This window comes from Mirounga angustirostris, unplaced genomic scaffold (genome assembly GCF_029215605.1).
Source record: "Mirounga angustirostris isolate CCGP_5_RB_7025 unplaced genomic scaffold, mMirAng1.0.hap1 SCAF_1, whole genome shotgun sequence".
In the NCBI taxonomy this organism is placed as follows: Eukaryota; Metazoa; Chordata; class Mammalia; order Carnivora; family Phocidae; genus Mirounga; species Mirounga angustirostris.
Genome location: NW_026991709.1, coordinates 89805657 through 89829541, shown reverse-complemented (window position 1 = coordinate 89829541; position 23885 = coordinate 89805657). Strand labels below are relative to the sequence as shown.

General features: G+C 37.6%; 1 protein-coding gene and 1 pseudogene across 1 annotated transcript in view; one reads left to right on the top strand and one right to left on the bottom strand.

The window, feature by feature from the left end:
• NAALADL2 (N-acetylated alpha-linked acidic dipeptidase like 2) overlaps positions 1 to 23885 on the top strand; it is a 1210813-nt gene that overhangs the window by 92865 nt on the left and 1094063 nt on the right. The window lies entirely within an intron of this gene.
• On the bottom strand, positions 1492 to 12834 carry LOC135362381 (transcription factor BTF3-like; annotated as a pseudogene).

Below are 23885 nucleotides of genomic sequence, written 5' to 3'. Positions count from 1 at the left end.
AGGCAGTTGCTTAACCAACTGAGCCCCCCAGGCGCCCCACCCTCAAGTTTTTTTAAAAAAGATTACTACTCACTTTGATCTCAGTTTTGATTTCTAGGAATATACACGTGCACACATACACATACATGCATATGTATTTCAAGATTTAATAAAGCTGAATATTGATTTCCTGTAATGCTATTCATTAGTTTTTGATGTAGTGTTCCATGATTCATTGTTTGTGTATAACACCCAGTGCTCCATTCAGTACGTGCCCTCTTTAATACCCATCACCAGGCTAACCCATCCCCCCACTCCCTCCCCTCTAGAACCCTCAGTTTGTTTCTCAGAGTCCATAGTCTCTCATGCTTTGTTTTTAAACAAGAAAATAAGTATCAGTAATAGTCATGTTTTCAAATAAAATCCTAACAGGATGATTGAATTTCATACCTTCAAACAGGTTGCTTTTTATTGCCATGTAGATGAAATCTAAATAAAAATATTTGCTGTGGTTTTGCTTATTAAAAGGCACAATGTGAGCTTAGTGCATTATTTTAATCACAGTGGCAAGATTTTAGGGCTTTTCTGTATGGGCTTCCTGCAGTAGGTAACTACGGAATGTCTAGTTTATATCAGGTTCTTTGGTAAATCATGGAGATAATAAAAACAATTTTTTTTTTCTGCTAAATAATGAAGAGCAACTTCATAACAGTGCTTCATTATTAATATAATAGTGCATATAGGGAGCTATAGAACAAAGTACTCTAACTCTGGGGTTGTCAACAAAGACTAAACAGAGTGATGCATCTGAGCTGAGGCTGGAATTATGAGTCAGGGATAAAGGAAGAGGGTCAATGTCATTTTCCACACAGAAACTGACATGAACTGAAATATAACCATGGCACTAGGAGAAATTACAGAAGGAAGATCAAGCTTAAAAAATATATATATGTGCATCTGTATATTTTATATATATATTTATATATATGCATATATATATAAAAGATCAAGCTTAAAAAATATATATGCATATATATATAAAATCTACCAACAATATAAACATAATCAAGGGGACTGTGAAGAATATCTGATCATAGATAGACCTGATAAAAGTATAATATGCTTTTGCGTATTTACAGAGTTCAGAAATATTGGTGAAGGAATTATTCCACTTGAGTGCATTTTCCAATAAATGTTTAGGGAGGATGCTTTAATTTATCTATTCTCAATACAAATACTTTATTTTTTGCTTCATTAAATATGCTCTTTTGTTTGAAGTTTTTAGAGTTTATGTTAATACAAATACCCGTTTTTGCCCTCTGCTCTAATACACTTGTTTTACTGGACTAGTTAGATAGAACTATTTGCCTTTTAAGGGCCCCAAATTGCTCTAATTTTTGCCCTTATGATTGCTCTCATCTCCTTCCTGTAACTTTCTAGTAGTCCTTCTCTGACCTAACACCTTTGACTTGTTCAGCTTTGGGAAATTTTTAAAAAACATTGTTTTTTTATTTTATTTTTTAACTTTATTAACCTTGTTTCAAACTTTATTCCCAGGCTTCTTCAGCTTAATTAGCTGCAAAGAATGAATTGTGTATAAGCAAAAACTGAAAAGAGCTGCAGTGTCCAAGGGGCTTGGGCTTAAAAATATTAGAGATCTAGATTTTATCAGATCCATGAACAAAATTGTAAAAAGCAGTCATAATATAAAATAGCATCTCCCAGTAACTTCTTCAACTTTTATCTTCTTCAGAAGTTGACTCAATTCAGTTTGCTTCATTCTTGGAAGCTTCATCAAAATTCTCCACAAGATCTGATACGTCATCATCATCATCCTCTCCGGTAGCAAGTGGTGCTTTTCCATCCACAGATTGTTAGGGCAGAGCTTCAGCCAGTCTTCTTAAACTAGTCAGACTGTCTGCACTGAGTTGGTTTAAGATACTGGGTAGCATTTCTGTCAGCTGCCTTGTCTCAGCATGGCCTGGAATGGTGGAAGTGTTCAATGCCAGGGATACCTGAACTTTGGGAGTTGTTAAAGTGGATCACTGTTCTTGGTTTGTGAACATATTCACTTCTTCAGTACCAGAGATATTGTTTACCCCTAACTTCTTTAAGGAGAACTGAAGTTTTTTTATCATCTGCTGTAGCCGTTCTATGAACCACCTTCTTTCGACGAGCAGTTCCTTTCCCACCAATGCGCACTTGTGCTTGCAGTTTGGCGAGTTTCTCCTTGTTCATAATAGTTTCTTTTACATTGTTGGAGAGGAAATGGGACCGCGCCGGGGAATAGGGTTGGCACTCAGGGGGTCTCGGGCGGACCAGCTGAGATTAGGTGCACACACGCGGGGCAAAAAACATTATTTATTTGAAGGGGGCAGAGGGAGAGAATCTCAGGCAGACCCCCTGCTGAGGGTGGAGCTGAATGAAGGGCTTGATCTGGGGACCCTGAGATCAAGACCTGATTGAAATCAAGAGTAGGCTGCTTAACCAACTGACCCACCCAGGCACTTGAATCAGCTTTGGAAGTTTTTAACAGCTCCTTTGGCTAGTTAAAATTCTTTGTCAGTAATCGTGTTAGCTTAATTAAAGTTGTGAAGCGTCACAGTATATGCTAATTTTAGATTAATTCTAATAATTTAACTTTGTTCACATGCTTAAGTTTATATATATAGAGAGAGAGCTCTTTAATATGATGGAACTTTCCATATCATACATTGAAAAGGGAACTCTAACTAGGATCCAGGGGTGCACATGGTTCCCGTAAAAGAATTTGAAAATTATGTACTTTCTTGTACACTTTAAAATTCACATCTAAATTTTTCATGTTTTATTTTTGCAAAGGATGTAATTTCATGTTAATATTGTCATTATTTATATGTAGAGGAATATAAAAATCAATTTGACACCTATATGTAAAAATACTTAAGCAATTTTTTTTATTATTGAAAAATTTACATAATTTCTTCATCTTGAAATGTTAGGCAACTGGTGTTCAGAGGTTCTGAGGCATATGTACTTTCCTCCATTACCTCTTAGACTGTACTTTTTGCAACCTCTTTCCAAGGTTGGCTTGCTATTTGGAACTCTTCAAAAATGTGTTGGAGGAGAGGTTGGCATACAACTTGATTTAGTCTAGAAATGTCAAAGGCTCTGAAGCTCTTCTTAATCTTGGGTAGCCATCAGAATCACCTAACAATTTGGCTCCCAAACCCCTGTTCTTAGTCCCAACCCTTAACTGCTCCTCATTCAGACATATGTGCCCTGGAGGACACCCAGTCAGAAAAAGGAACTGGTCCCTTTTTAGAACTGCTTCAGAGGAGAGGGGTTCAAGAGGTCTCCAACTCTTTAAGGTGTTGTGTGGTCCAAGGGAGATCTGGTAGAATGTGTCTGGGGAAGTAGTCACCTGCCATCTGTGATATCTTTAAGCAGGCAAAACCCAACAGATCCAGGGTCTGGAAAGACAATCCAGCCAGTGTGTCTGGAACTCTTGGCTTTAGCTTTCCTGATGTCGGGGCCAGGCTTCTGTGTCTGTATATGCTGTACTTTGCATATGGGTGCAAGTCAATTATGGTGGCCTGGCACTGCTTGCTGCTGAAGGGAGACTAAAAGGCTGGGGGTGATTCAGTGAATAGGGGAAGACACAACTGTTGAGAGCTTGGGCTCTGGGTTTGAATTCTGAAAACAAATCACTCAAGGAGCTATTAAAAATACATGCTGACACATAGCACATCCAGCCTCCAGTTTAGACTCTCTAAATCCAGATCACCTGTGTGTATACTATAAAAGCTCCTTGTGATTCCTCCTCCTCTTGCCTAGGTTAAGAACCATTGTCAGATTGCTCAGATTGCTTGTTTGGATTGTTTCAACTTAAAAAAAAAATCATATTGTGACTCCAGAATAAAAATAGCATTTCATTGTCTTTAAAATATAATTTTAAAAAAGTTTTAATGATATTATACACTCATTCAAGATTTACACAACGGTTTGTTATGTGCAGACACTGTTTTTAACCCAGATAGTAGATTCGCTGCTCTGAGACTGTATTCTAGTGGCAGTGGGATGGCTGAGTATATGTTGTTGAGAAGAGATAACATACAAGTAAATAAGTAAGATAATTATAGATAATGGAATGGTTTGAAGAAGGGGAAAACAATGACCACGAAATGTTGACTCTGAAATATTAGAAATTTTCTATGATTTAATTTCTTCATTGTGTACTGCTTTCAGAGATACTGTTATCAAGTATGATAATCGAAGTAAGCCAGTTCCAGGTGCTTGCTGTCTAAGGGTTGCAGTATCTTACTGCTTTTTAGATAGAATAGTGAAGTCATAAGAGACCTAATGATTATATGCCTTGAACCTAACAGCAGTTAAAGCAAGTGGAATATATAATAGATATATCAAAAAGGATGGAATTGAAAAGATTCTATATGTATTGTTACAGACAGCAGAGTTCCCTTAGCTCAGTTTATGAAAATGTATCAGTTACCACTGTATTCATTCATGGTCCAGTTTTGTGCTATTTTTTTCTTATCTGCATATGTTTAGCATTAATGGAATAACCGTTATGTACTAGACACTATAAAATATACATACAGTAAAATGTATAGTTGATTCTCAAGTAGCATAATACATAGTATTAAAATCCAAAAGCTGACTGCCACTATGGGTATTTTAGATTTTTTTTCAGGAAAATTTAACTTTATTTTTTATTGTATTATTTTTTCATCATGGTAAGTGTACTCTTTAATCCCTATCACCTATTTCACCCATCCCCCTACCCACCTCCCCTCTGGTAACCATCAGTTTGTTCCCTATAGTTCAGAGTCTGTTTCTTGGTTTGTCTCTTTTTTTCCCCCTTGTTTTTGTTTTTTAAATTCCACATATGCATGAGATCAAAGTATTTGGCTTTTGACTTATTTAGCTTAGCATTATAATGTCTAGCTCCATCCACATTGTTGCAAATGGCAACATTTCATTCCTTTTTATGGCTGAAGAATACTCCATTATATATATGATATCATATATATATATATAAATCTCATATCTTCTTTATTCATTAATCGATGGACACTGGGCTGCTTCCATAATTTGGCTATTGTAAATAATGCTGCAATAAACATAAGGGTGGGTGTATCCCTTTGAATTCATGCTTTTGTAGTTTGGGGGTAAATACCCCATAGTGCAATTACTTGATCATAGGGTAGTTCTATTTTTAAATTTTTTGAGGAACCTCCATACTGTTTTCCAGAGTGGCTGCACCAGTTTGTATTCCCACCAACAGTGCAAGAAGAGGGTTTCCATTTCTCCACATCCCTGCCAGCACCTGTAGTTTCTTATGTTGTTTTTAGCCATTCTGACAGGTGTGAGGTGATATCTCATTGTAGTTTTGATTTGCATTTCCCTGATGATTGATGTTTTGCATCCTTTCATGTGTCTGTGGGCCATCTGTATGTCTTTGGAGAAATGTCTGTTCATGTCTTCTGCCCATTTTTTAGTTTTGTGCTATTTTTAACCAAAAATGCACTTAAAATCATCTTAAGAGTAGCTTCTTAGTTGGTAAATTGACTGAAATTAATGAGATATTAGTATGGGTTAATCAAAGATAAATGATATAAGATTTCTGCTCTCAGTGAGTTTATAATCTGACAAAGGATATTAAATCTGTATTCAAACTTCTGTGGTGCAAGGATGGTTATTTGACTTAAAGGGAGCATAAATAAAATGCAGTGAGAATTCGAAGATGGTGGTGGGGGGGGGACTCATTTCCAGTAGGAAGGGCTAAGGAAAGCACCACGAAGTGGGAGAAACTGAGGAAGACCTTCAAAGAAAGGAACATATCACGAGGTAGAGATTGCAAGGAAGGGTGTCCAGGTAGAAAATGGAGAGTGAATGTAAATATGCAGTTGGGAAGGTATAAGTCTAAGAAACACAGACCACAATTACTAGAGCTCAAGAAGAAGAATATGAACAACTGTGAGGAAGGTTAGTTGATATTTTGGGTGACCTCAGGAATATCTCCCAAGTGGAGCCTGAGACTCTCTCTATAATTTTTCTCTTATGGACTGTAGATATGATTTTTAAAACCATGATTATTGTCTGTTTAGGCAAGGTATGCTAAGATATTTGTGCCTCCTTTGAAAGATAAGCTGCACATCTGCAAAATGTCAGCAGAACAAATGTCATGTGTAAACTCTATTGAAAGTACTCTTGGTTTAAAAATTATGTTTGCTTTATTTTAAAGATTTTATTTATTTGAGAGAGAGAGAGGGAGAGCATGTGAGAGCATAAGTCATGGGCAGAGGCAGAGGGAGAGGAAGAAGCAGACTCCCCACTAAGTTGGGAGCTCAACATGGGGCTTGATCCCAGGACCCTGAGATCATGACTGAGCCAAAGGCAGACGCTTAAATGACTGAGTCACCAGGTGCCCCAAATTATGCCTGCTTTAAAGATTGTTTAGAAATTACATTTCTAAAAGAGATGGCAGGAGACCTAAGGTAAGAGTTATGACTGGATGCCATATGGGACCCCTTTTTCTGCCATCAGGGAAGCAATCGAAGGATGGAAATGCCTTCTCTTGCACCCTGGCAGGCTCATGAAGGCTTGGTTATATATACAGCAAGGGCAGTCCTTACTCATTCTCTCATTACTGAGAACAGCTCTAGCTCTGCAGCCAAGTTCATACATGTACAGAACCCCAATGTCACATAACAGGCAGGGAGAATGCAGGGGAAATCTGGGCATTATTGGGTATCATATAAAGGAAAGAATAAGTGGGGAATGGAATCCATCTTAGTTTCTTTGGCGTCTTGTAATTGACTTTGTTGTAACAAACAACTGAAATACAGTGTGGTCATGGCAGTTCCTAAAATATTTGTTATCAAACTTTGGTGAACTTAAATGCTAGACTAAGGAGTTTAAACTTGGTTGTAACAGTTAAAGACCTGAAGAATTGGCACCCTTTGTTCATGCTGTTTTAATTACAAGACTGACTTAAGGTTGTGTATTAAAAAAATGTATTTGATGTTTATGTGAAAAGTGAGTTTAGAGGAGAAGAAACCACAGGGTCTATGCCCATGTAATTGGTAATATTTTCCCCTTAGACAGTTTTCTAATGCATTCTAGAACTTTTAAAGATAATTTGTTTTTTATAAGATTTTTTTTCTTCCATGTAAAAGAAGATCCTGGGTCGATATAAACATATTTTCTGGCAAGGCCCTCATACATTAAATAGGTATATTTTCTTATATCAGCCTAAGAATTTCAACCTTATACACTGTGACTAGAATATATAATTTATGCATATATTAAAGGGAATTATAGTTTAGGATGGATTTATAATGTATTGCCATCAAATTTTATGGATCAATGGAGATTATTAGACTTTCTGGAACCATGCTGTTCTTATAAAGGCCTTAGGTGTAGAGTGAATATTTTATTTCTTTTTGCCAAACACAGGAGTTCTAGATAGTGGATGAAAGACAGTGCAAGCTTTCATATTATATTACTCACTATGGAAAGGAATCTTAGAAGTTTTCCCTATTCCTAAATGTGTGTATTTCTTAATGAGAGAACTAGAATGTGGTATTTCAACAGCTCTGGAAAATCAGTTTATCTGTCAGCATTCACCTGAGATACACACCAAATAAAATACTAACGTGGTTCTTATTGAGGTTTATAATGAGAATTACTGGGGAGTTTAAAAAGAAATTATTGAGCATGATTCTTAAATTCTGATTCTTTAGTTCTGGCATGGCCTTGGACTCTGTGCTTTTTAAATAGGTCAGGTTTGAGAACCATAGCTGTATTTGGTTATGAGGTAGTATGCAATGGAAATAGAAATATAATAGGAAATAGAAGATAGGAACTTCCCCTTTTATTTGGCTTTCTGGTTGGACAGAAGGAACATATTCAAAACTAAGTGATACTTTCAAAGCTAGGGAATGACAAATGAAAATCAGTGAAAGCAAAAAAAAAAATACATCAGAAGAATGAACCAAGTATTTTTAAGATTGATTTATTTTATGGAGGGCTTGGGGGGAGGCAGGTAGAAAAGGGGGAGAGAGAATCCTCAAGCAAACTCTGCTCTGAGCTCAGAACCCGACACAAGGCTCCATCCCAGGACCCTGAGATCATGACCTGAGCTGAAATGAAGAGTCAGCCACTTGACTGAGTCACCCAGGTGCCCCAAGTATTTTTTTTTAAATATTTTTATTTATTTATTTGACAGAGAGAGAGAGAGAGCGAGAACAGGAACACAAGCAGGGGGAGTGGGAGAGGGAGAAGCAGGCTTCCCGCTGAGCAGGGAGCCCGACGTGGGACTCGATCCCAGGACCCTGGGATCGTGACTTAAGCTGAAGGCAGATGCTTAACTGACTGAACCACCCAGGTGCCCCAAGTATTTTTCAGGTGTAGTAAAATATGACCTAAATTTCCCATTTTAACCATGTTTAGGTGTGCAGTTCAGAGGCATTAAATACATTCACATTGTTCAACATCACCACTATCCATCCGCAAAGCTTTGCTTTTTCAGAACTGAAATTCCTTATTCCTTAATGCCTCCCTAATCCTTCCTCTCCCATATTCTAGCGGCCACCATTCTATTTTCAATGAATTTGCTCTAGGTCCCTTTATAGAAGTGTAACCATAAAATATTTTTCATATTGTGTCTAGATTATTTCACTTAGCATATTGCCTTCAAACTGTAACCATGTTTTAGCATGTGTCAGTATTTAATTTTTAAGGCCTTAACTAATATTCCATTGTATCTATATGCCACTTTGTTTATCCAGTGAGATACTTGTTTATCCATTGAGCTATCCAATGAGATACTTGTTTATCCATTGAGCTATCCAATGAGATAATTTGTTTATCTGTTGAGATATCCAATAAGATATTTGTTTATCCAATGAGATATTTGGGGTAATTTTTGACTCTTGTAAATACTGCTGACATTAATATTGATATATGAATATCTGTTGGAGCCCCTGTTTGTAATTCTTTTGGTTATATACTCAGAGGTGGAATTGCTGGTAATTCTATATTTGCCTTTTTTTTTTAATAGAAACTTCTGTAGTTTCCCATATCAGTTGCACCACATGATATTCCTAACAGCAATGCACAAGGCAAAGCAAGTATTCTTACCTCTCCAATAACATATCAACTTTTTAGCAGAAACTACCTTTTGATTCTCCTGTATTTTTTTTTTACCCCTAAGGCCCTGGTATAGTGTTCACTATACACTAAATACATCACAAAGGCTAAAAATAAGCAGTTATTTGTTAACTTTTCACTCAGATGCAGATTATTTAAGTTATTGTAAATCCAAGTGTAATAATTTAGTCTGGGTGCACTGACTGGGAGTCAAATATGGTTCTGGAACAAGTAGAAATGAATTTAATCTGTCAGTGGTAAATTAGAATATTTCTATCACCAACACATTTGTGTCAGCTTTTTTTTTTTTTTTAATACTAACTGCTGCTCCTGGTAACTTTTGAATGCTACCTATATACCATTAAATATTATCTGTGTGTTTTGTATGCAGTCAGCACTAGCCTTGAAGATGTAATGTTTAGACAGCTACAGAAATCTGAAATATTTTCAATAATGACAAGCTGGAGAGATATTTATGGCTATCATTGTCCTTTGCTTTATCTATTGGCTACCCGTAGGCTGAGACAAACCTAACATTCAAACTCTGCAACTCCTTCTTAATTTTAGCAACCTTATTGCATGCCTATTAATCATTTTTTGGAAGCAAATAGTATATATAAAAGAATGACTCAATGGACTAATGCATAAATATAAATAACCTGAAGCATAGAGACATTTATTTCTAAAATCTGTATTTTCTCTTGGTTGCCGTCTTTGGATTAAACTGGAATGTACTGGGTGCCTGGGTGGCTCAGATGGTTAAGCATCTGCCTCCAGCTCAGGTTGTGATCCCAAGGTCCTGAGATCGAGTCCCACATTGGGTGCCCTGCTCCTCAGGGGGCCTGCTTCTTCCTCTGCCTCTACCTCTCTCTCTGTCTCTCATGAATAAATGAATACAATCTTAAAAAAATAATAAACTAAAATGTACAGGACTAAAGGAAGAACCAGGACTTCAGAATGAACCTCACTTATCCTGCTCTTGGGTTTGGATTAGATTTTGCACTCTTTCAAAATATATGCTCATGAGAAATGTTACTATTTACTAGTTTACACTCTTTAAAAATGATATTTATGACTAAGATGTTAGGTCTTTGAATGAAGCATTATTCTTTCTAAACTCATGAATAAAATGATACATAAAATGTGCCTAAGAGCAAATATAGTAAAATAAATATGATTTTTGGATTTAGTTTACAAAATGAGATTTAAATCATCACTATAAGCTTTGTACTACACTGGAAAAACTAAATAGGTTATAAAAAGTTTCTTTATAATTAGTCTTTTCTGCTTTTGATTAAACAAATGAATTGGAAGAAATTTATGTTAGGTTGTAATATATCTTACTTGTAAATAATGATGATATAGCATATATCAATCACTGAATCCAGTCATCTTTATGGGTTTTATCTCAACTCACATAATTTATACTGCCTTCAAAATTGGCTCATAAATCTTGAGAGATTTTTTTCAGCATCTACTATTTATGTAAGGATCTGTGTCCATTATCAGTTTTAGGGAGTGTATTTCTGCCTGAGGACAGTGATAGTTGCTTGGAAAACATTTGGGGCTTTGATTGAAAGTATTATTTAGAAAGATTTGGGGTCTTTGGGACCTGAAAGACTTGGATTGTAATTCTGTCTCTTAGTTTACAGGCTATGAGGTAGTGATTAATTTACTTAACCTTTCCTGAGCTTCATTTTCCTCATTTGTAAACTAATGTTATATATCTCACAGGGTTAACAGGATTCAGTGACTTCCTATGTAAGGCCCCCTGTTCAAGATAAGTACTTAATACATAGTAATTATCATGGCTAAAAAAGATAACAAACTGCTTGCATTTAATACTTAATAGTTTTTAATGTTGCTTCAAATAGAAATATATCAGAATGCACAATGGAAAATACGAAAAGCAACTTTTTTTTAATATAAAAATACATATTGTCGAAGGGTACAATCATGTTTGCCAAAACTCTGTAAAGATCTAGAGAAAAAAGTACAAGAGATTTGTTGTTAAATGAAAGTAAAGGGTTCATTCTAACAATGGATTTTGATCAAGTTAATAAAGTCCATCAAGTAAATGAGATGCCCCAGTATTCAGTAATGAAAAAAATTGGCCAAAGGGAAATCTATTTGTTGCATGGGATACATTAATACATGATAGCATAATTGTTTTGCATAATGTGTGTGGTAATACCCCTATGATATCAAACATACTTAGCACCAGATAGTAAGGATTCAGAATTGGGTAACCATCCCCATTACTAGACGAGAGAAACAAAGTCAATGAATGAGATGTAACCCTGGGAAGAAGGAAAGCACAAAACTGGAATTTTCACTTATATGCTGTGAAGAGGAATTATTTTTTGAAAATAATTCAGAAATAGAGGGGTCCAATTTTTAAAATTGAATACACACATATTCAAGAGAATATTACTGAAACAAAACAAATATTAATACAGAATACAAAAATACATTTAAAATCAAGGCTTTTACCATAAAATTTTAGGTAAGAGTGATATTTAGATTTTAATTCTATAATTCTTTATTATAAAATTAAGGCTAGTTTTTTTTATAACACAGCATTAAATGTTTAAAATTTATTATTCTGAAAGCAAATATTTTTTCTATCTGGAAATACATATCCTGCTGGCTCTCTATCTTTTAATAATGTAAATTGACATTTAAAAAAATATTACATTTGATTAAATTGTCTTTAGCACAAATGAATTGGACAGAAATATCCCCAAGTCTGATGACGTATTCTCTGCTTGCGTGCTAACATTCACTGGTTTTTAATTGTACATCTAAGTCACTGTTAACGTTTGCAGTTGCTTTTCCTACCTATTAATAATCTTAGGACTTTAAATTTTGTTCAGGAATATGTTACACTTTACAGATCAGTTTTTTACATATTAGAGCTTTAATAACAAAATAATATTTTATGTACATGTGACCTTTATCGTTTATGAAGCTTCTTCATGTATAATCTCATTTACTTCTCACAGCCGTCCTGTGATATGGCAGGGGATTACTTTCACAGTTTTATAGGTGATGAAATTGAAACTCCATGAGGATAAATTACTAGCTCAAGGTTGCATTACTAGTAATTACCAAAATTGAGACTTGGACGCACTATCATAACTGGTTTGTGTGTAGCAGAGTTTAAATCAGATTCTTGCAGTGAAATAGGAATGGAAGCAAATGGGTGAAGCCGACTAAGCACAGAAGACTAGGGAGTGATGCAGTTAACCTGGAAACAGATGCCCTGTCTGAAGGGAGCAACGGCTTTTTGGGTGTCACTTTGTGTTGTCTTGAATAACTCTGGGTGTGGGGTTGCCAGGCTTCTAATTTAAGAGGAGCACACCAACCAAATCTCATGAAATGCCTTTATTTTAAATATTGGCAACTGATTCAAAGTTGAAAAAAAAATGGTCTAAGCAAGACAACGCTGAAGGCTGATCTGGCTGCCAATTTACATGTGCCATAGCCTTCATTCTTTAGGGGAGCGTGTGTGTGGGGGGGACCTCATATTCAGGTGGCTAGTGTAAGATGGTAGAGACATCACCTTAAATCCCGTTCTCTAGTACTGACCTGACATTTATGACTAAGTGGGTATTTAGTGAGACTCTTTGTCACCTGATTGCCTTGGTAGACTATTGATTCTTTCATTTGTTCAACCCAAATACACTGCATGCCAACCATGTTCCTAGCACTTTGATGCAAAGAAGAATGCTATATAGTATTAGCTCTCAAGTCTCAGCTGAAAACCTTCTAGCAGTCAATATGTTTCTACACACAGGAGGTGTCGGAAGCAAAATGGAACGCTTCATTGTGAAGGTAGCGTTTGGAAATACATCATGAGCTCGATTTTCCCAATCTGTGTTTTCTTTCTTTTTTTTTTTTTAATTTTATTATGTTATGTTAGTCACCATACAATACATCATTAGTTTTTGATGTAGTGATCCACGATCCATTGTTTTTGTATAACACCCAGTGCTCCATGCAGTACGTGCCCTCCTTAATACCCATCACTGGGCTAACCAATCCCCCCTCCCCCCTCCCCTCTAAAACCCTGTTTGTTTCTCAGGTCCATAGTCTCTCATGGTTCATCTCTCCCTCCAATTCCCCCCGCCCATTTTTCCCTTCCTTCTCTTAATGTCCTCCATGTTATTCCTTATGTTCCACAAATAAGTGAAACCATATGATAATTGACTTTCTCTGCTTGACTTATTTCACTTAGTATAATCTCCTCCAGTCCCATCCATGTTGATGTAAAAGTTGGGTATTCATCTTTTCTGATGGCTGAGTAATATTCCATTGTATGTATGGACCACATCTTCTTTATCCATTCATCTGTTGAAGGGCATCTAGGCTCTTTCTGCAGTTTGGCTATTGTGGACATTGCTGCTATGAACATTGGGGTGCCTATGGCCCTTCTTTTCACTACATTTGTGTCTTTGGGGTAAATACCCAGTAGTGCAATTGCTGGGCCATAGGGTAGCTCTATTTTTAACTTTTTGAGGAACCTCCACACTGTTTTCCAAAGTGGCTGTACCAACTTGCATTCCCACCAACAGTGTAAGAGGGTTCCCCTTTCTCCATAACCTCTCCAACATTTATTGTTTCTTCCCTGTCCATTTTTGCCATTCTAAGTGGTGTAAGGTGGTGTCTCAGTGTGGTTTTGATTTGGATTTCCCTGATGGCTAATGAGGATGAACATTTTTTCATGTGTCTGTTAGCCATTTGTATGTCTTCTTCAGAGAAGTGTCTGTTCATCTCTTCTGCCCACTTTTTGACTTGATTATTTGTTTTTTGGGTGTTGAGTTTGAGAAGTTCGTCATAGATTTTGGATACCAGCCCTTTATCTGTAGTGTCATTTGCAAATATCTTCTTCCATTCTATGGGTTGCCTCTTTGTTTTGTTGACTGTTTCCTTTGCTGTGCAGAAGCTTTTTATCTTGATGAAGTCCCAAAAGTTCATTTTTGCTTTTGTTTCACTAGCTTTTGGAGATGTATCTTGAAAGAAGTTGCTGTGGCCAACGTCAAAGAGATTACTGCCTATGTTCTTCTCTAGGATTTTGATGGATTCCTGTCTTACATTGAGGTCTTTCATCCATTTTGAGTTTATCTTTGTGAGTGGTGTTAGAGAACGGTCGAGTTTCATTCTTCTGCATGTGGCTGTCCAATTTTCCCAGCACCATTTATTGAAGAGACTGTCTTTTTTCCATTGCATGTTTTTTCCTGCTTTGTCAAAGATTATTTGACCATAGAGTTGAGGGTCCATATCTGGGTTCTCTATTCTGTTCCATTGGTCTGTATGTCTGTTTTTGTGCCAGTACCATGCTGTCTTGGTGATCACTGCTTTGTAATATAGCTTGAAATTGGGCAACGTGATGCCCCCAGCTTTGTTTTTCTTTTTCAACATCTCCTTGGCGATTCAGAGTCTTTTCTGATTCCATACAAATTTTAGGATTGTTTGTTCCAGCACTTTGAAAAATGTCATTGGAATTTTGATCGGGATGACATTGAAGGTATAGATTGCTCTGGGTAGCATAGACATTTTAATAATGTTTATTCTTCTGATCCATGAGCATGGAATATTTTTCCATCTTCTTGTGTCTTCTTCAATTTCTTTCATGAGTGTTTTGTAGTTCCTAGAGTATAGATCCTTTACCTCTTTGGTTAGGTTTATTCCGAGGTATCTTATGGTTTTTGGTGCTATTGTAAATGGAATCGTTTCTCTAATTTCTCTTTCTACAGTTGCACTGTTAGTGTATAAGAAAGCAACTGATTTCTGTGCATTGATTTTGTATCCTGCCACATTACTGAATTGCTGGATGAGTTCTAGTAATTTGGGGGTGGAGTCTTTTGGGTTTTCCACATAAAGTATCATGTCGTCTGTGAAAAGAGAGAGTTTGACTTCTTCTTTGCCAATTTGAATACCTTTTATTTCTTTTTGTTGTCTGATTGCTGTGGCTAGGACTTCTAGTACTATGTTGAACAACAGTGGTGAGAGTGGGCACCCTTGACGTGTTCCTGATCTTAAGGGAAAGGCTCTCAGCTTTTCCCCATTGAGGATGATATTTGCTGTGGGTTTTTCATAGATGGATTTTATGAACTTGAGGAATGTTCCCTCTATCCCTATACTCTGGAGAGTTTTAATCAGGAAAGGATGTTGTATTTTGTCAAATGCTTTTTCTGCATCAATTGAGAGGACCATATGGTTATTCTCCCTCCTCTTATTAATGTGTTCTATCACATTGATTGATTTGAGAATATTGAACCACCCTTGCATCCCAGGGAGAAATCCCACTTGGTCGTGGTGGATGATCCTTTTAATGTATTGTTGGATCCTATTAGCTAAGATTTTGTTGAGGATTTTGGAATCCATATTCATCAGGGATATCAGTCTGAAATTCTCCTTTTTGATGGGGTCTTTGCCTGGTTTGGGGATTAAGGTAATGCTGGCCTCATAGAATGAGTTTGGAAGTTTTCCTTCTGTTTCTATTTTTTGAAACAGCTTCAGTAGAATAGGTATTATTTCTTCTTTGAATGTTTGGTAGAATTCCCCAGGGAATCCATCAGGCCCTGGACTCTTGTTTTTTGGGAGGTTTTTGATCACTGCTTCAATCTCGTTCCTGGTTATTGGCCTATTCAGGTTGTCAATTTCTTCCTGTTTCAGTCTTGGCAGCTTATAGGTTTCCAGGAAGGCTTCCATTTCATCCAGATTGCTCAGTTTATTGGCATATAATTGTTGATAATAATTTCTAATAATTGTTTCTATTTCCTTGGTGTTAGTCGTGATCTCTCCCCTTTCATTCATAATTTTATTAATTTGGGTCCTTTCTCTCTTCTTTTGTATAAGTCTGGCCAGTGGTTTATCGATCTTATTAATTCTTTCAAAGAACCAACTTCTAGTTTCGTTGATCTGATCTACTGTGTTTCTGGTTTCTAATTCATTGATTTCTGCTCTAATTTCAATTATTTCTCTTCTAATGAGTAGCTTATGCATCATTTGTTGCTTTTTCTCTAGTTCTTTAAGGTGTAGAGTTAGTTGGTGAATTCGGGATTTTTCTATTTTTTTGAGTGAGGCTTGGATGGCTATGTATTTCCCCCTTAGGACCGCCTTTGCAGTATCCCATAGGTTTTGGACCGATGTGTTTTCGTTCTCATTGATTTCCATGAATTGTTTAAGTTCTTCTTTGATTTCTTGGTTGACCCAAACATTCTTGAGCAGAGTGGTCTTTAGCTTCCAAGTGTTTGAATTTCTGCCAAGTTTTTTCTTGTGATTGAGTTCCAGTTTTAGAGCATTGTGGTCTGAGAATATGCAGGGAATAATCTCAATCTTTTGGTATTGGATGAGACCTGATTTGTGACCCAGTATATGGTCTATTCTGGAGAAAGTTCCATGTGCGCTCAAGAAGAATGAGTATTCCTGTTGTTTTAGGGTGGAATGTTCTGTAAATATCTATGAGGTCCATCTGGTCCAGTGTATCATTCAAAGCTCTTGTTTCCTCGTTGATTTTCTGCTTAGATGATCTGTCCGTTGCTGAGAGTGGAGTGTTGAGATCTCCTACAATTAAAGTATTGTTATCAATATGACTCTTTATTTTGGTTAACAGTTGGCTTATGTAGATGGCTGCTCCCATGTTGGGGGCATAGATATTTACAATTGTTAGATTTTCTTGTTGGATAGACCCTTTAAGAATGATATAGTATCCTTCTGTGTCTCTTATTACAGACTTTAGTTTAAAATCTAGTTTGTCTGATATAAGAATTGCTACCCCAGCTTTCTTTTGAGGTCCGCTGGCATGGAAGATAGATCTCCATCCCTTCACTTTCAGTCTGGATGTATCTTTAGGTTCACAATGAGTCTCTTGTAGACAGCATATGGATGGGTCCTGTCTTTTTATCCAATCTGCAACCCTGTGCCATTTTATGGGAGCGTTTAGGCCATTCACATTGAGAGTGATTATTGAAAGATATGAATTATTTGTCATCATGTTGCCTATGAAGACGTTGTTTTTATAGATTGTCCCTGTAAATTTCTGTTGTAGATCACTCTTGGGGTCTTTCTCCTTTTATAGAACCCCCCCTTAATATTTCTTGCAGGGCCGGCTTAGTTGTCACATATTCTTTCAACTTCTGCCAGTCGTGGAAGCTCTGCATCTCTCCATCCATTCTAAATGAAAGCCTTGCCAGATAAAGTATTCTTGGCTGCATGTTTTTCTCATTTAGTACCCTGAATATGTCTTGCCAGGCCTTTCTGGCTTGCCAGGTCTCTGTGGATAGGTCTGACGTTATTCTGATGTTCCTCCCTCTGTACGTAAGGAATCTCTTCCCCCTAACTGCCCTTAAGATGGTTTCCTTGGTTCTAAGATTTGCAAGTTTTACTATTACATGCCGGGGTGTTGGCCTGTTTTCCTTGATCTTAGGAGGGGTCCTTTCTGCCTCTAGGACGCGAATGTTTGTTTCATTCCCCAGATTAGGGAAGTTCTCAGCTACGATTTGCTCAAATACATCTTCTAGCCCTCTCTCTCTCTCCACTCCCTCCAGGATTCCAATGATTCTGACATTGGAACGCCTCATGGTGTCACTTATTTCTCTGATTCCATTTTCATGGATTCTGAGTTGTTTTTCCCTGGCCTCCTCTTTTCCCTTTTTATCTATTATACTGTCTTCCAGATCGCTTATTCTCTCTTCTGTCTCAGTTACCCTAGCTGTTAGATTATCTAGATTGGATTGGATCTCATTGATAGCATTTTTATGTTCTGCCAATTCCCCTTTTATTTCTGCCCTTAGAGACTCTAAGTTGCCATTAATTGATTTCTCCATTCTAGCCATTGTCTTCACAATTGCTAGCCTGAATTCCATCTCCGACATCTTGGTTATATCTGCATCCATTTGTAAATCTGCAGCATAAGTCATAATCTCTGAGTCTTTTCTGTTTTGGGGACTCCTCCTCCTAGTCATTCTGTTGATGGGTGTTTGAGGGAATGTATAGAGTCCAAATTATTGACCAGAACCCAAGCAAGATGCACCTGTTTTCTTGGGACCTTAGGGTTGCTGGCCTCTTGTTTTTCTGGCCTGTCTTCTGCGGGAGGGGACTGCCACGCTGTTACTCAGGCAACCCTGTTTGGGCGGAGTTGCCCTGTGCCCCTGTGGTGGGGGATGGGCTCAGTGGGAATCAGTCTTTGGGGCTTTTGTTCTCTGGCGCCTTTCCCTGGCAGCTTTCCGCGTCTCTTCCGCGAGTCAGAGCAGAAGAGACCATTTCCAACCCTCTGCCTCAGAGCAGAGAGACCTCAGTCTGTTCTTCAGTGAGCTCTCCAGGCCACACCGTCTCTGTTTCTGTCCGTGCTGCTATAAACTGCAGCGTCCTCGGTTGTGCACCCCTCCGCAGTGCTCCCAGTCCTGCCTCCAGGTCGGGGCATGTCTCTGCCCTTTGTGCTTCTAAAACCACCAGCTGCTCCCAGTTTGCGCGCACGCACTAACGTGCGCGACTCCGCCACTTGGGGTCCTGTCCCGGGGACTGCAGTTCGCGTGTGCGCGACTCCGCTGCTCGGGGTTTCCACCCTGGAGGTTGCAGTTCACCGGTGGGACCCCGGCGCACCGGGTTTCCCTCTCGGAGGCTGCAGTTCGGTGTGCGCGACCATGGCTCCAGGTTTCTGTCTGGGCGGCTGCAGTTCGCGTGCGTGCGACCCCTCCGGTCTGGTTTTCCACCCCAGGGGCTGCCCTAAACCCCCCTTCTGCTACCGGTCTGCTAGTCTGTGCCCATCCGCAGCATGCGAGGCTATCACTCACCGGTGGTGTAGGATCCCCGTGGCCAGGCACCCTCCCGCTGCCGTTTATCCTCCGATATCTGCCTGCAGAATCACGGCTCTCCACTTTGTACCTCAAAACCAACCGCCTGCGATATTCTGTTTGTAGAAATCCAGATCTTCTTACATCTCAGGCTGGTTTCGTGGGCGCTCAGAGTGGTCTGGTAGATATCCATCTCAATTCCGGGGACCAGTTGAAATAGGGTCCCCTACTCCTCCGCCATCTTTCCCCCCTCCCCAAGATGACCCCAATCTGTGTTTTCTAACCACACTTGTAATGTGTTCTTTTTTGATGCCACAGAAGGCTTTCACACATGTACCTTTATCCAAAGATAGATTAGCTTTTTGGAAATTAGGAAATAGAGAGTTAAAAATTACAACTGTATATAAACTCTTACATGTTTGTAGAGGTAACATACATGTGTGTATAGACTCAGACTGAGAGAAGGGAAGGAGGGAAAGATGAATTGCATTGAGTCCAGTAATGAAAACTTGTGATTGTATTTCTCTATTGCCCTTCTGTCAGAGAGTTCAATACCTAATTTGATTTATAGTCTCAGTAACTAGTTTGCTGTACTTGTGGTTTTCTTCTCTTTAGTCCTGATTTTCTAAACATATATATATCTTTATATGTCTTTCCATTACATTCATTTGCATACTAGACATAGAAAACCTGTGTTCTTCATAGTTTGATTGCTCTGATTATTTTCAATACCCTGAGACATCATGTATATCTTTGTCTTAAGTTCTATTTTATTTTTATTAGAAATAGGCTAGAGGGGTAGAGGGAAAGCAGAGGAGAGAAAAGAAATACACCATTCCCTAACACATCCACACACACACACACACAGATGGCTAAGTGGAGTATAAATTGGTCTGGTTTTTCTTAAGCAGCAGAGTGAGTTCACGTGGGAGCCGAAGAAGATAGGACCGAGGGTGCCTATTTCTCATCCTTTGGCTTAAAGAGGACATTATTTTAGACTGAATATTGAAAATTTGTTATTCTGTCAGGGCATTATCCATATCTATCTTACATGCAAAAGAATATTTCTTAAACATTTTCTGAGAATTAGAGACAAGTTATAAAGCACATAGAAGCAAAACTGACAAATCCAGTATGATAAATATGACTGTTTCAATATAAGTAATAAGTCAATCCTAATAGCTAGGATATCAAATGTTTCTAAACTATTCATCCTGTGCAATGAACTGGACCTTCTGAAGGTGGTAGAATATGGTCCAGGGATTGGGGGGGTGCGAATTTTCTACTGATAAGAGCATGTGTGTGTGTGCGTGCATGCACACATGCTTGTATTTGAAATTGCTGTGAGGGACTTGGGATGTCTGTTGTTTCTAAATCACTATTCTATGAGATGCTCCATTAAAAAGGTGATAAATAAGTGTGCAAAACACTATATTACCCATTTCTTCTTGGAAATATAAACATGTTAAAGACTTATGAAAGTATGCCCACCATGAAGAAGCTGTTGAATTAAGTTCAACCCAGTGTTTCCCCTACATTATTTGATTTTTGGCCCCTGTTCTCCTAATAGTTGTGTTAACATTTCATTGAACTAATATTCAGAAGAAGACACTGGATAAAAATAGCTTTGAAGGTGTAGAATTTCTCTTAAACTTAATTCTTTTCAGCACGATTATAACAAGCAAATGGGTAGTCATGGTTGTCATTGCCAACTATTGCTGAAAAGTGAATTCATGTTATAGGACATGTAAGTAGAGAGTCTCAGCTATTTATAGAAATAAACAATGGAAAATATGGGAAAACATAAAAATGCTTTAACGTACGACCGTTAGTGAACTTGTTTTTCTTTTCAGGTGTAGCCGTCGATCGTTTTATCATGACCTATAAAAGTAATTCCATATAAAAGTAACTTACTGTGTTTAGCCTAATTGTTTCATTTCTACATTTGGCCCCATTCACTTATTTCACTCTTTACTGGGAGAACAACTGATCAGGTTCTTGGATAACATCTTTGGTATTCCTGTACCTACTTCTTTGGGGTGCAGGGGGAGACACACTCTTCTACCTCATGTTACTTTCAATTATGTGTCCTGTTTTTGTTTTGTTTTTTATGTTTTTGTTTTGTTTTTTTAGCTTTTTATCACTTTGGAATTGTGCTACCATTTATTTATTTATTTATTTTTAAAGATTTTTTTATTTATTTGAGAGAGAGAGAGAATGAGAGAGAGCAAGCACATGAGAGGGGGGAGGGTCAGAGGGAGAAGCAGACTCCCTGCTGAGCAGGGAGCCCGATGCAGGACTCGATCCAGGGACTCCAGGATCATGACCTGAGCTGAAGTCAGTCGCTTAACCAACTGAGCCACCCAGGCGCCCTGTGCTACCATTTAGAACATGAGTTAAGAACTTTTCATCAAACTTGATATGTCCATGTTGTGTCATTGAACCAAAAAAATTCTGTTCAGTTGTTCTCAGTGCTTATAATTAAGCTCCTTGGTAACCAACACACAATTGCTCCTAAAAGCCAGTTTTAGCTTCATCTAGGCTATTGACCTTTAGAAAGTTAATTGAGGAGACAACTCTGTTTATTCTGTGGTCTATCTTAGGGGCAAGTTAAACCCTTGGATGGATATATGCAGTCTGTAGTAAAGTCAATAGTGCACATGAATAAATGGTTATAGAAAAAGGCATCAGAGGAAAGGCAGAAAATAATTTTTGTGTCTCCCACTAATAGCTCTTTGCTTTGTATAGTATTCTTGAAAATCTTTTTATATAACTGATTTTTTTTAAAATCAAAGCAATAAGAAATTCCCATTGTTTGAAAGGAAAAAACTGGGACAATAATAATGTTAAGTGATTTACCACATATTATGTGGTTAATGATCGCTTAGAGCTCAGACAAACATTTTTTTCTAATCTCCTGATTGTGCTTTTTCTAAAGTTAGGCTTTTGTGTCCTTAAAATCATGTGCAAGGAGTATTTTCTAATTTCTGCCTACTAAATGTTTTAATTGGTGACTTCTTCCTCAAGTTTAAAATTTCATTCAAAACCTTTTTTTATACCTATGACACACATAATGTATGTATGGAAAAGCAAACAAATCATATGTTTATAACTCAAATTTCAGTGACTACACATGGTAATCCATCACCCAAATCAAACTGTTTATTACCAGCACCTCAGAATTCCCACCCATACCCATCCCAGTCACCAGCCATTTCTTCCTAAAAACAACCAGTGTCCTGAATTCCAACATTATACGTTTTGCCTTTGTAACTTTAGATAAATAAAATTATGTTGAGCCCTGTTTTTGGCTTTATTTACATTTTTGTCCATGTTGATGCAGGTAGTAAATCCAGAAACATCCACATATATAAAGACGTCTGATTGGGCACCTGGGTGGCTCAGGTGGTTAAGCGTCTGCCTTTGGCTCAGGTTGTGATCCTGGGGTCCTGGGATTGAGTCCCATGTTGGACTCCCTGCTCCATGGGGAGCCTGCTTCTTCCTCTGCCTCTCTCTCTCTCTCTTTCTCTCATGAATAAATAAAATCTTAAAACAAATAAAGACATCTGATTTATGGAAAAGATGACACTGAAGAACAAAAAATTGATAAATTTTCTTCAATAAATAGTGCCTTAACAATTGAATATTCATATGGGAAAAATAAATTTTGACTCTTTATACCATGCACAGATCAATTCCAGATAGATTATAGACTTAAATGTGAATTGTAAAACAGCAAAGATTCTAGAAGATCACTCTGTTAGCCTGGATCATCTGAGAAGCAGACTCAAATAGGATTAGAAGTATAAGATAATTATTAGACACACATTTGAGAGAAAATGGAAAAATAGGGAGGCAAGGAAGAGCTACCAGACTGTGATACTGGTCTGACTGTTCAAAGGAGAGAAGGAAGGAGTTGGGTGGGAAAATATTAGACTGCAGTGAAGTTTTGTTTTGTTTTATTTTTAAGATTTTATTTGAGAGAGTATGAGCTGTGGGGAGGGGCAGAGGGAGAGAGAGAAGCAGACTCCCCACCAAGCAAGAGTCTTGAATAGGTAGCTCACAGAATAGGATATTCAAATAGCTTTAACCATAGGAAAAAAAAAAAAGTATTCTTTACATTATCAAAGAAATGCAAATAAAACCACATTAAAATAACACTCCACACCCATCATGATGATTACATTTAAAATGTAAGTGGCAAAGTCTACGGCCATACCACCCTGAACGCGCCCGATCTAGTCTAAAATATAAGTGGCATGAATGTGGAACAACTGGAACTCTCATACACTGCTGAAGAAAGTGTAAATAAAACCATTTTGGAAAACACTATCTACTAGAGATGAACATATATATACCTTAACTTCCAACCTACATATTTGCCCCTAAATTCACCTACAAGAGTGTTCCCAGCAGTGTTGTAAACAACCCAAATGTTCATCCACAGAATACAGTACATTCACACAAAAGAATGCTATGAGTAATAAACAAGTCCTGCTTTCATTATTTTATCATTTTGGAACTATTCCCCATTTTCATGTTTTTGTTAATAGGGCCAGCTTTGGGGTGGAATAAATGCCAGGATTCCTATCCTTCAGGAGTTTACAATTTCATAGGAGAAAAAAACATGAAGGGAATTCTTTTAAGTGTAATGCATTAATTGGTAGGAGAACCTGAAATTAATGCTCTGTAACTACAGTACAGGAAGTGATTTTCTTATTGGTGGCACTAGATTTCATAGGGAAGGTAGCATAGGAGCTGATTCTTGAATTATGAATCACATTTATATGTGTGGACATACCAGAGTTTAAATTCATGTTTAAGAATGTGTTGAATAAAAGTTGCAAAGAGTATTTGCAGATAAAAACTACAAGGTCTTTGTGATTAGCCAACACTCAATAACTTGTAAACCGAGGTGTTAATATTGAGAACATAGTGATTTATAACTTTAAG